Raw genomic sequence first — 14,718 nt, forward strand, 5'->3', positions numbered from 1 at the left:
TTTGGTGTTTGCGGGTCGACTACCGATTAAGGCTGGGGAGAATCCACCACCGCTATTCCTTCTGGAGTCGGGAGCTGTCCCGCAGTGCCCTGTATCCCTCGATAAAATGGGGAGCAAGGTGGAATTAAAAAAACAAAAAAAAAGGAGGAAAAGGTCAATGTGGGGCCTTAATTGGAAATTTCCTGGGTGATCCTGGCCATCCAAATAGAAGAAAAGTCAACTAGCGCCGATCTACACCGACTGATAGGTGGAACCCAAAAGGTCCACCAGACTGTAGACTTATTGGCCGTTGACTGGGGAGTCAAGGTCATGGTAGCTGGTCTTGCAATAAAACATTTTTTCCACAATAAAAGTGGAGTTTATTTTAATTTTGTGTGACTAGGTCGACTGGAGAAAATTTCGGTAAGAATTCATTTCACATCACGTGGCTATTTGAATTTTCACCCAACGTGAGAAGTAAGTAAGGCAAGGATTCATATAAGGTTATATATATATATATATAGGAGAGAGAGAGAGAAATAGTTAAATTGGACAAAATTCCAAAATTGCTAAATAAGTAAGACTAGTGCTATTTAAAATCTGATGCATGCAACTCAACAAAAGAAGGATGCACCTTCTTTCCTTGTGATCCACCATTAGATCATCCAATGACCGCTTTGAGATTTATACAGATGGATGTATGATGCCGTTTGGAATATTTTGAGATATGTGCGTGGAGATCATGATGTGCAAAGATCTATTTTTTTTTTGTGTGAAAGATACATCCTCAACCCACTCACTAGACATGACAATATTAGAGAAATGTTTTTCTATTATTTTCATTTTTTTGGTGAAACAGAGATATATTTCCAAGTGATGCATTGAAATCAAAGGCATTTTTAAGTTAATAAATTATTGTTCTTATAGGAAGAAATATGAAACAAAATAACAACAGTCCATGCTGGTGGCTGCTCAGCAGTTATTTCATGCTATATTGGTACCATTAACATAATTTAACTCATAAATTGGATGAATTGAAAGGCCTGCAGTGGCTATGATGGTCTGTGCCACCACCATATAGGGAAAAGAAGGATCCATGTAATATACAAACAGCCACAGGGCAATATTTGCACATGGACATGAACATATAATGGATTTTCTTATTTTGGTAATTGCATAAGCAAAGATCACAATTCTTGTGGGGTGATGGAGGAAGCACACATGGTGTTTTAGAGGGGCAAAGTAATAGATGGGAGATCTATATCATTGAGCCTGAGACCATTGGGAGAGCATGCAGCCTTGCTAACCTTTTAATGAGAAGATTGGAATAACTTGAAAGCATGCACTAGCACCATACAACTAGTTGTATATCCTCCTTTTCAAATCATAGATGCCCTCAACTTTCTTTATATATAAATTAATGCACACTTGATTTTGTCTATTAACTCTAAAACTTTGTATACAAGAACAGACCAGAGAGGAAGAACCAGAGGAGTGTAGCTATAATAAAGGAGAGCATCCTTCTAGGCACTGGTTAACAATATCCCAAAGGCAACATATTATTGCATGCCATATAGGTGGATAATCTTAAAGTGGGGATGGCATTATGTGCTGTTCATGCTTATTTTACTTCATTCATGTCTCACTTTGATGGATGCAGTATTATGGGCTTAACCTATTAATCTTGGGCTATCATGTGTAAGCCCAAAACTATGACATGCATTTGATGATTGTAGAAAGTCCAGTTGAGTGTCCATCAGAGAATACTGAGCAAGGTAAATGCCTATGTCACCACAGGATCTAAAACTTGGCTGCTTAAAACTATTAGATTGGGAAAAGGAATATTCGAACTACTGATCTATCAACAGCCACAGGACCCCCTTTTCCTCAGCAAAGAGTAGAATGGAAACAGGAATCTTCCTCCTAAGTTTTTAAATTACTTCTGCTGTTTGGATGTTCTAGCTATGTCTACATGATCTTCTCAAGTTCTTGGTGGATAGCCAACATATACAAAAAGCATTTTTCCGACTCAGGCCGGCATCATTGTGCAAAATGTCAAGCATCTCGTTGATCAATGCTAATCACGTTTAACTGTTTCCAATTATTCATGCAATCTTCCACCAGCATGATCATGTGCATCAGCCCTATGATTCATTCGTATTTTGTAGCTCTTTGTTGGCTTATGAAACACAACATGCACATTCTACACAAGGATGTACTCCCAAATCAGCAACTGAATTCCAAAGTAGCAAATAATCCCTGAAAAGTTTATAAAACATTTATAACCATGCATTCATGGTTCTAGAAGAAGAGAGGCCTAGACAACTTATAATATAGTTTTGAACACTTCAAAAGTGTTAATGATTTAAACTTTGTGGTCTTAGTTTCCATTATTGGGTTACTAGCTTTTCTTTGGTTTAAGTTTTTCAAATTTAGAATTAACATTTATTTAGAGGTTTCTTCTCAAAAGAAACGAAAAAATATTATTAAGAGGAACATGCTAGGTTGTCAATGAAGGTAGTTGGTGAATCGAAGGTGTCGAAATCCTTGAACTTCAAAAAGAATGCTTGAAATCAAAAATTTTCAGTTCAAATTTTAGAATTTTTCAATACTTAAAATATTGTTAACATCTAATTTTAGAAAATAATTGGGCTCTAAAAGGGATGGGAGAAAAAAAAAAATTGAGATTTCAGTATGAACCTAAAAAGCTAAAACTCTGTTTTAAGAAACAAAATCTTTTTACCAGATGCATAGGCAAACTCTACTATGAATATGTGGCATGCACACACACATAATGCTTCATAAGTCCTTTGAGGCACATACTTAGTCCCATGAGTAATTTTTCAAGGCAGCTTCACTTTAGAACAAAGTCCCTCTTAAAGTAATGCCCAGAGACAGCGTGGCGCCTAACCAACAGAGGTTGGCATTTCTGATTACAAAGGGCAAGCCATATTTCTCACACATTTTTGATTCCTTATCCCTTGTTACAGCCTCTTGGCATTTTGGAGATGCCTAACCTTAACTAAGACAGCCAGGTCACATTTCTCACACATCCTCCCTAAACTCTGAACCACCCAACTAAAACATACCATATTTTATGAAAAAATTGAAACCAATTGCAGGACATAGGACATCCAACATTAATGCATGACCCACGCCATGCTTATGATTATATGCTCCTACCCTTTGATGACCTTAATAACTAGTTCTGGCCAACTCATATCATCACTGTCCTCCCACACTTGGATCCAAACTCCAAACAGTGGGAGCTCCCGACTAGCTCACTGGCTCTGGAAGATCTTTCTTTGCTTCAAATGCAAGAAAAGCACCAGGGCCTAACTTGCTGGGGCAAATAGGTATTCTGCAATCAAATCATTATGCCAAAGTATCTGAAGGATTATAACTGCTGAATGAGCTTATTTGCCTATCTTGTGATAACTATACAAATTTAAGCAAGGAAAATTGGTGCTACCGTTCAAGATATGGCAGAGTTCCAGTCAACCTTAAAATTATAGAACGCAATGAATGCAGTAAAAGGAGGTGAACACATGAAACAATCTCTCTTTCTTCTTTGGATGTGCTCCATATACAGATTCAGTTTGCCTTTGTTAAGAAACCCAGATGACATTATGTGAAGCCTATTTTCACAGGCTTAGATAGATCCACAATGAGCAGATACCAAAAGGTAACCGTTACAGATCATTGTACTTACCTATGGCTTAATGGCTACAAATTGGTCCAAATGATTCATTTTTTAGATACAAGAGACCCTTGCAAATGCATGACTTGGCAAATTCAACCCAAGCCACACTCCATCTATCCTAGAGATGGATCTTAAAATGAACAAGAATGAATGGCAAGTGCAAGTTATTGATGTGGATTAACTAGCATTTACCTATGCTCTTACTATTATGAAGGTTGAGCCAAGGGCTCAGTGTGCCTAATTTACCAGAGATAGTTATGTGAAAGTAAGCTGAGTGTGGGGCTCTTCATACGCTATTCCATGGGTAGGTACAGAAGGTATAACATTAGGAGGCGGATAGATGGGTATAGCCGTATAGGCAACCACAAAGTCCGCCATCCCTTCATATTATATGTTCCAATCATAAAGGTGCATGTGTTCCCCTTGTATGTGTAATAATGGAGCATGCGTTGGTGAGCAAGATCTCACCGGCATTGCTTGGGAAATACACAAAAAAGAAAGAGTCAATGAACTCGAATCTTTATGCTACATGGGGACCATCCTTTTTCCTTGTTTGATGGTGGATGAGATGGTTCTGGGAAGCATCAGTCATTCTAGTTCCAATCATGAGAGCTCAGCAATTCAAAACATCAGCTCTAGGAGCTCACAGTTACTACCTGGCCTCCTCTGTTCAAATTCCTGGAATGTATGATCACTCCACCCCAATAGATCGTTACAAGAATCCTGAGTGAGATATTCTCATTCATGAAGCCTAAATTGACCCCAAAAAAGGGATAACGATCATTATCGCAAGAAAATTACAGTCTACATGTGAGGACTTTTTTCATGCGCATGGGAAAGAATAAGCAAGACTTGAAAATGAAACAATTGATGCACTTCTCATTATGCAGAATTTAGCTATGTATAGGTGGGAGAATTGGGAATAGTAACCAGTGCAGTTTCAGAAAGAAAAGAGAGTTCCGGCTTGTTGCCAATGTTGGAATATGTAACAAATGTTTTCATATGCATGCATGCGTGCTAGGCCGGAATAGATATGACAGCCACAGCTTATGGGTCTGTTTCATCAATAAAAGTACTCAAACTTTGATAGAAACTAAAATTCCTAGGAGTTGGATGAGTGTAGCATTAATCTGCAGTCTCATGACACAAGCAGCAAAAACATGCAAGCAATCCCTTCTTGCAAGATGGGCTGAAAGATCTTACAAATACTACATTTGTTCTGATGCATATAATGAGCAGATGGCAAGTAGATAAGGATCAAAAGGAGACCTTGATTTGTCACTTGCTCATATTATTGAAACATCCATTTCAACTAAATAATCTGTGGCCAGCAAAAAAACAGTATGAGGTCAGAAAGAATTGGTGGCAACATAAAAAGCTTTTAAGATTATATGTAAGAATTGCAGACCTGCTCTTATGGGTATCTTCCAAGGCACTTTGATTGATTCCAGAATAATATAATCCTAAAGAGAGGAGAAAAGGACCTTGGTTAAAGAAGAATAAAGAGCAACTCTACTATTTGTTTATCCAAAGGACTCTGAATCATTCGTAATACAAACATATTTGTTAACTATTCTGATAAACTATGTGCACAAGGTCTATGCATAAATTTTTAATGCTTGAGTAGAAATTAGGTATCATGTGTTGTTAATCAAATCCTAAAGAGGAAAAAAAATGATACAGGACATTTTAATCCCATTGTTTCACAGTTAAAGTGCTCTAAACTACTTGACATATATAATAATGTTTGTCAATTATCTTCGATGAAAAAACACAAAGTTCTCCTAGATATATATGCTCTACATATGACTGATGCTTGAAAAGAATATGGTGTAAGTTAAATTTGAGATGTAGGTTCCTCCTAATCTTATGATGCATGATGAGTGCAGTCAAAGTAGGAAAGGAAGCTGGCAGTGAGCAACATTAGAAATTAATGGTGTTGTTACCGCAAGGCTTCAGGAGGATGCTGAATGAAAGAATTGTGCCCTGCAAGCCAATCGCATTTGATATGTGATAGGACTTTTCTGTTATTACTTCCAACTCATGTATGACATTTATTATTAATCAATAATAAAGAGTATTTTTATGATTCATCATTTGCTGTGTCTTAATAATTTTTTAAGATTATGATGAACCTCATAGATTAGGACAATGATTTTATGGACATGTAGGTTCATGTCAGTGAGATCTAAAATCCTAATCTAAAATAATCCTAATCGTTGGATCATTGAATTGGAGATCAATGAATCTGGAAAGACTCGCACATCCTATGTATGCTCGATGGAGAGGGTAGATGATCTCACAACCATTGTGTAGGGACACTAATATAAGGATGTGGGTGCTCATTAGGATATGAGTATACTAATTTGATCCATCGAGAGAACATCTTATGGAAGCCTTACTTGCATGTCAAAAGATAGTTCTCTAAGTGGAAATTGTGCAAGTGATCGTTAGACCTAAGATCATCATGAAACTTGTGCACATGAATCCATATTTTGGTTCATACTCAATCATGACTAAAGTCATGAACGAAATATTTTGGATATGGTGGATTGTGTATGAAGGTTGTGAGTAGATCAACAAGAAATCGATCACTCGAGTAAGAGAAGATGACATCCCATGTATTCTCATCTCTAGATAATTCAGAAATTTTTGGTCAAAGGTATGAAGATTAGAAAGGGTTTCTAATTTTCATTAGAGTTATCATTAATTAATGATGAGTCAATAAGAATATGTGTTTGAGTTTGACATAATTCCATACTCATTACATATTTGGGGTGCAGGATGATCAAAAGATTGAATTGCATGGTAACTTACCACTGAAGGTATTTTGGTAATTTTATCAAATTCTACATCTTTGGGTAGGCATGACACATTGCTAGATGTCAATCATGTCTTGTGGATTTTCATGAATTGAAGTGATTAATTCATGAGTCAATTAGAAAGAGTTCTAATTTGATAACTCGGGTTTACGTGGGTTTGACCTAAATCAATTAGATGGAGTCTAATCTAATCAGGTCAACATGCATTCAGACTACTGGTAGCTAGATGTGGAGCCCATAGGGTCACACACATTAAAAAATTAATCAAAAAGATTTTGATTGGTTGGTTGGACCAAAAGAACCAACTAGGGTTGTCGGGAAGCATGCTAGCACTTTTGGCACAAACCCTAGCTCCTTAATCAAGCTGATTTGGTCAAAATTTTGTTGAATTGGCTAACCCAATTAGGCTATTAATTAAATTGGGTTAGGTTCTATTTGGATCAGATTTATCTAAATTTTATTGGATATTTTTCAGCCATTTGGGGTGCCATAAATAGAGTCCAAGTTGGTTAGGACTCTATCAATCAAGCGCATAAAATGATAAGGCTGAATTTGTTTTGATCGGTGAAGAGTTTTAAATCTTCTTCTTATTTATATTCATGCCTATGATGAAGCCCTCTCAACCCTCTATCTGCATGCACAAAGTTTAAAGTGTGCCATGGTCAGATGGGTGTGAGATGCCCCAAAGATTGCCGCGCGGGGCAGTGAGAAATGCAAAGAGTCGCAACTTCACGTATTTCTTTCTCATGATTAGATATTATATGCTTTGATTTTTTGCCATTAGAATCCTGATTCAAGTGGCTACCACATGGCAAAATTTAAAATTTTTTGAGATGGTTTGAGGTGCATATAACGTCTCCTAATTGTTGGTATGCACAGGGGATGCGAGAGAAGGTTGAATCACCATATCTTATAATTAAGAGTCTTTCTCAAATAACTCTTAATTTTTGATATGCTGATTAAGAGACTTCGTGAAAGAGGTATTTGGACCCCTTCTGTGCCTCTTCTATTGCTATAAATAGGTGGCGCAGAGTGGTTCAAGACATTCCCAACTCTTTTCGATAGTTCTCTTCCTTATCTTGTTAAGACATTGTCTTGAAATTAAGATAAGTCTGCCCCACTTTAAGATAAGAGCCTAGAAGAGAATTAGGAGGAAAATAGAGGAAGGAAGAGAGGGTTTAGGAGTCCAAGTCCAAGTCAAGGAGAGGCCAAGTCCAAGTCAAGGTGTGGGTTTAGTCAGATTGGGTCAAACCGAGTTCTATTGGTGAGAACTCATTAATAAGATTTTGGGCAAGGAGTCCTATTTCTAGAGCAATTTCTATGTGGATCACCTGTGAGGGCATATGCTTGTGTGTTTGTGGAGATTTAAAAATTTAGCACAAGAGATATTTATTTAAACTACTTTTTAATTGCTTTATTAGTTGTTCATTAATTGTAATTAGTCAAAGGATCTTGGGTCTAGGGTTTCGAGTGTTATGGATTTCATGATCATAAATTTTTGAAGTCCACTATTTCGTTGCACTATCTGAGCCCAACAGTGGTATCAGAGCAACCTTGATTAATTCAATTAATGGTTAATTTGATGTTATGATATATGATATGCAAGTCATGTTCATATAAGTAGCATGCTAGTTGCAGTACATTATGCATTGTTGATTGCCACTGATTAGGTATTTCACATAAATCTTAATCAATATTAGTGATATGTTTAGCATAAGTTAGTCATCATTCTGACATTAGGTTATCTTATAAGGATGATGTAAATATTACATATTTGGCACAGCATGCTATTGTTATGATTATCATGTTATGTTTTTCATGATATGTTATAGCATGTGATATAGTTTGATAAAGTAAGGTAAGATGTATATTTGAACCATTAAAGTCCTCTTAAAAATTATATTTAGTCGTAGTGTTGAAAATCAAAAGCAAATCTATTCAGAAAATGAGTGACCAATTGGTGTCTAGAAAAGTAGTTTGGGAAGATAAAGAGCTGGTGATTTTTAATTGGGTCTGTTTCTTATCTGACCAAATCTTTTGGAATCTAAGGCAAAAATGGAGGGCCTCCCACCTCTCTCCCACTTATCTATCTAATTTGATTCATTTAAATCTTGAATTGAAAATGCTTAATGATTAGGACACTACTAATGCCTTTCTTCATGCTAAGTCAAAATCATGTCAAAAACTATGGTAGGTTTGTTATGTAACACAAGGCTACTATAGGGATTGATGTGAGATTGTCTTAGTGCATATAATGCTTTATGGCATGTTTGATAATGTTGTTTTATTATGTAACACAAGGGCAACATTATTCAAATATGGTTATATGAAAATGAAGTGTCTGACTAAACTAAGACATTATAGTTTGTTGTGTAACACAAGGCTATAAGTGTCTTAGAAGTAAAAGTTATGTTGAGAATTGCATTGGTTGCAATTGAAAAAAAAAATTTCTATCTTTGAACTCATGAATGTTTGTTGTGTAACACAAAGTATTTGTGAGGAATTGAGATCTCAACTCCACTAAAGAAATCAAGATATGATTTCTCGCTTACCATAGGTGAGGGCTATGGTATTCGTAATAAAATAGTAGGAGATACAATTAGATTTATGAAGTCTTCATCTAGTTATTTTTGTCATCTTGAGTGATGTGCTTATACGTTATTCTTTATTTAATGTAGATTAATTTTAATGGCTTCTTCACTATCACTATGGAGTATTTTAGATGCCCACAAATTGATGGGTCCCAATTATGTGGATTGGTTAAGAAATTTGAGGATTGTATTAACTCAAGAGAAGGTCTCCTACATCCTCGACTCTTCGGATCTTGAGTCGATCAGAGAAGATGCTATGGAGAAGAAAAGGGCCAACTCATATCGAAACAGTTGTTCCGAGCTAGAATGAGTGAAGGCTCATCTGTGCAAACCCATGTTCTAAAGATTATTGACTTAATCATCTGATTAAGTCAATTGAGATTTGTCATGGATGGAGAGCATAATCAGGACTTGATCCTGCAATCACTCCCTGATTTTTTTTCTCAGTTTGTCATAAATTACCATATGAACAAACTGAATACTATCCTACCAAAGCTGTTAAACATGTTGAAAATAGCTGAGAGCCATTTCAAAGTCAGAAAAAGGCTCCTCTTCTTCTAGTTGATAAGAAGAAGACGAAGGTAGAGAAAAAGGATTCTAAAAGAAAATAGAATCCTAAAGGTAGCTTCCAAAAGAGGAAGAAAGTGAAGAATGACTTCGCAAATGGTGCATGTTATCACTGTGGTAAGCAGGGGCACTGGAAGAAGAATTGCAAGAGCTACCTTGTAAGTTTGAAGCACGATGCAAGTGGAGCATCGAAAGATTTGTACATGATACAAACTAGTTTATCATTGAGTGCTTCAACTTCTAATTCATGGGTATTGAATATCGTATGTGGGTCTTATATATGCAAATCATTGTAAGGACTACAAAAAATTAAAAGTTTAAATAAAGGTGACTTCGAGCTTTATAGTGCGAATGGTGAACTCATTTAGGTAGAAGCTGTTAGCACCTATATATTGTCGTTGCCATCCAGCAAGATATTGGAGTTATAAGACTATTATTATATGCCCAATGTCATTAGAAATATTATTTCTATACCTTTGTTATTGGAATATGGATATGAAATAAAGGCTAAGAGCAATTGTTGCTCTATTTTTTACTCTAATGAGTTTTTGGGTAATGCATATATGGATAATGGTTTCTTTACTCTTTTGCTCAATGATAATATTTTTCTTATTGATAATAATAGAAAAAGAAAGAGAGATGATGAGAATAACTCATATCTCTAGCATTACCGACTCGATCGTATTAGTGAGTCAAGGTTACACAAATTGTACAAAGAAGAATTTTTTGATTCTAATAATTTTGAATTATTTGAAACTTGTGAATCCTATCTCATGGTAAGATGACCAAATCTCCATTCACAGGATATGGAGAAAGGATAAATGAATTGTTAAGTCTTATACATTCAGATATTTGTGGACCTATGACAATTCAAGCCAGAGATGGATATTTCTATTTTATAACTTTTTACAGATGACTTATCAAGATATGGATATGTGTATCTCATGAAATATAAATTCGAGACCTTAGATAAGTTTAAGGAATATCAAAAGATGGTCAAAAATTAAATTAAAAAAAATATGAAAGTCCTTCGATCTGATCGAGGTGGCGAATATTTATCCAGTAAATTTTTTGATCATTTTAAAAGATATAAAATTTTTTTGAATGGACACCTCTTTTATGCCACAGTTAAATGACATAGCAGAAAGGAGGAATCACACTCTATTAGATATGGTGCAATCTATGATGTACTTCACAGATCTTTTCATATCTTTTTAGAGATATGCCCTAGAAACAGCTGCTTACATCTTGAATAGGGTACCATTTAAGTCAGTAACCAGCACTCCATATGAGTCATAAAAAGAAAAAAAGCCAAATCATAAATATTTTAAGATTTGGGGAAGTCCTGCTTATTTCAAAGATACTTTTAGACATAAGTTAAGTGCTAGGCCTGACAAATATAGATTTATAGGTTATCTTCAAGAAGGTATTAGATACCTCTTTTATCATCCTACTAAATAAAAAAATTTTGTCAGTAAGCATACTATTTTCTTGAAAAAAGAATTTATCCAAAAAAAGAGATGTGGGAGGATGATTGAACTAAGTAAAGTTCAAAACCTATAATCTACCTCATCTAATCCTCAATATGAAATTTCTAAACCAATTGAACCTGTTGATCAGGAACATCTATAACACATACCTCCTCTTCGAAGGTCAGAAAAAGTACAGAATATACCTCTAAGATATGATTTTGTCATTGGGAATGACAATGAGCCCACATCATTCAAGATGATGATCCTGTGACCTATACGGAAGCTATCCAGAGTAAAGACTCTGATAAATGGTGTGAAGCTATGAAATCTGAGATGGACTCCATATACTCTAACTAAGTATGAATTTTGGTTAATTAATTTATCTGACGGTGTAATCACAATAGGGTACAAATGAATCTTCAAGAGAAAGATTGGAGTAGATGGCCAAGTAGAGACCTACAAGGCTAGACTGGTGGCAAAAGATTTTCAGCAAAGATAAAGAATTGATTGTGATAAAATCTTTTCGTCAGTAGCAATACTCAAGTCCATTCGAATTATGCTTGCTATAGCTGTATATTATGATTATGAAATCTGGTAAATAGATGTAAAAACTGCTATTCTCAATGAAAATTTTGAAAAAGAAGTTTATATGTCACAACTAGAGGGGTTTGTCTCAAGTGGGAGATCAAATCAAGTACACAAGCTAAAAAGATCTATTTATAGATTGAAGCAAGCCTCGAGGAGTTGGAACATCTACTTTGATGAAACTATAAAGGAGTTTGATTTTATCAAAAATATTGATGAGTCATGTGCGTATAAGAAGACAAGTGGCAGTGCCATAGTCTTCTTAGTCTTATATGTTGATGATATACTTATCATTGAGAATAATATCCCAATGTTACAATCGATCAAAGCTTGGCTATCTAAAAGGTTTTCCATGAAAGATTTGGGTGAAGCATCCTGTATACTGTATATAAAGATATATAGAGATAGATCTAAAATGATGCTTAGCTTATCCCAATCTAGATACATTGACTTAGTGTTGAAAAAATTTAATATGGAGGTAAGTAAAAGAGGTTACTTGCCTATGAGTCAAGGCATACATCTCTCTAAGAAAATATCTCCTAAGACACTTGAAGAGAAAGAAAAGATGAGTAGAATTTCTTATGCTTCAGCTATAGGATCAATCATATATATCATGTTATGTACTAGGCCTGATATTGCTTATACCATAGGCATAGTAAACAGATTTCAGGCTGATTCGAAGAAGGATCATTGAAAAGATATGAAAAATATTCTTAAATATTTTAAAAGAACTAAAAATATTTTTCTAGTATATGGAGGATCAGAATTGAAACTAGAAGACTTTACTGACTCTAATTTTCAATCAAATTCAGATGATTGTAAATCTATATTAGGGTATGTATTTACTCTGAATGATGGTGCAGTGAGTTGGAAAAGTACCAAACAGCAAACTGTAGCTGACTCAGTCACTAAGGTAGAATATATTGCTATCAGTGAAGCAGCTAAGAAAGCTGTCTAGATGAAAAAATTCATCATCGAATTAGGCGTAGTTCCTGAGATTCAACATTCGGTGCCATTATTTTGTAATAACACTGGAGCTGTTGCATAAACTAAGGAACCGAGATTTCACCAAAAGTCCAAACACATCCTATGGCACTTCTATCTCGTTCGTGAGATTATTGAAAGATAAGATGTTATCATTGAACTAGTAGACATGAAGAACAATATAGCAGACCCATTCACTAAAGTACTTCCTCAATAGTAACTTGATCGTCACCTTGATTGTATGGGTGTTAAATACAAAGACGATTGACTTTAATGTAAGTGGGAGACTGAAAGAATTGTGCCCTGCAAGTCAATCACATTTGATATGTGATAAAAATTTTTCTGTTATTACTCCCAACTCATGTATGACATTTATTATTAATCAATAATAAAGAGGTATTTTTATGATTCATCATTTGCTATGTCTTAATAATTTTTTAAGATTATGATAAATCTTATAGATTAGGATAATGATTTTATAGACATGTAGGGTTCATATCAGTGAGACATAAAATTTTAAAATTTTAATCTAAAATGATCTTAGTCATTGGATCATTGAGTCGGAGATCAGTGAATCCAGAAAGACTAACACATCCTATGTATGCTCGATGGAGAGGGTGGATGATCTCACAACCATTTGGATAGGGACACTAATACAAAGATGTGGGTGCTCATGAAGGTAAGAGTACACTGATTTGATTTATCGAAAAAATATCTTATTGAAGCCTTATTTGTATGTCAAAAGATAGTTCTCTAAGTAAAAATTATGCAAGTGATCCTTAGACCTGAGATCATCATAGAATCTTATGCACATGAGTTTATATTTTGGTTCATACTCAATCATGACTAAAATCATGAATGGGGTGTTCTGGATATGGTGGATTCTATATGAAGATTGTAAGTAGATCAACAAGGAATCGATCACTTCGAGTAAGAGGAGATGAAATCCCATGTATTCTCATCTCTAGATAACTCAAAAAATCTTTGGCCAAAACAGTATGAAGATTAGAAAAGATTTCTAATTCTTTATTAGAGTTATCATTTATTGATGATGAGTCAATAGGAATATATATTTGAGTTTGACATAATTTCATACTCATGGACATATTCAGGGTGCAGGATGATCGAAGAATTGAATTGCACGGTAACTTACTACTGAATGATATTTTGATAATTTTTATCAAATTTCACTTCTTTCGGATAGGCATGATACATTACTAGATGTCAATCATATTTTATGAATTTTTATGAATTGAAGTGATTAATTTATGAGTCAATTAGAAAGAGTTCTAATTTGACAATTTGGATTGACGTGGGTTTGACCTAAATTGATTAGATAGAGTCTAATCTAATCAAGTCAATATGTATCCGAACCTACTACTGGCTAGATGTAGAGCCCATAAGGTCACATACATTAGAAAATTAATCAAGAATAGATTTTGGTTGGTTGGTTGGACCGAAGGAACCAACTAGGATTGCTGGAAAACATACTAGCACTTATGGCACAAACCCTAGCTCCTTAATCGAGCTGATTTGGTCAAAATCTTATTGAATTGGCTAACCCAATTGGACTATTAATTACATTGGGTTAGGTTCTAATTTGGATCAGATTTATCTAGATTTTATTAGATATTTTTCAGCCATTTGGGGTGCTATAAATAGAGTCGAAGTTGGTTAGGACTCTATTAAGTCAAGTGCACAAAATGATAAGGCTGAATTTGTTTTGATCGGTGAAGGGGTTTTAAATCTTCTTCTTATCTAATCTCCATACCTATGATGAAGCTCTCTCAATCCTCTATCTACATGGCACAAATTTTAAAGTGTGCCATAGCCAGATGGGGCGTGAGACATCCCAAAGATCTGCACGCACGGTAGTGAGAAATGTAAAGAGTCACAACTTCACGTATTTCTTTCTCACGATTGGGATACTATCATACTTTGATTTTTTGCCATTAGAATTCTGATTCAAGTGGCTACCACGTGGCAAAATCTCAAAATTTTTTGAGATGGTTTGA

This window comes from Elaeis guineensis, chromosome 2, assembly GCF_000442705.2.
Source record: "Elaeis guineensis isolate ETL-2024a chromosome 2, EG11, whole genome shotgun sequence".
In the NCBI taxonomy this organism is placed as follows: Eukaryota; Viridiplantae; Streptophyta; class Magnoliopsida; order Arecales; family Arecaceae; genus Elaeis; species Elaeis guineensis.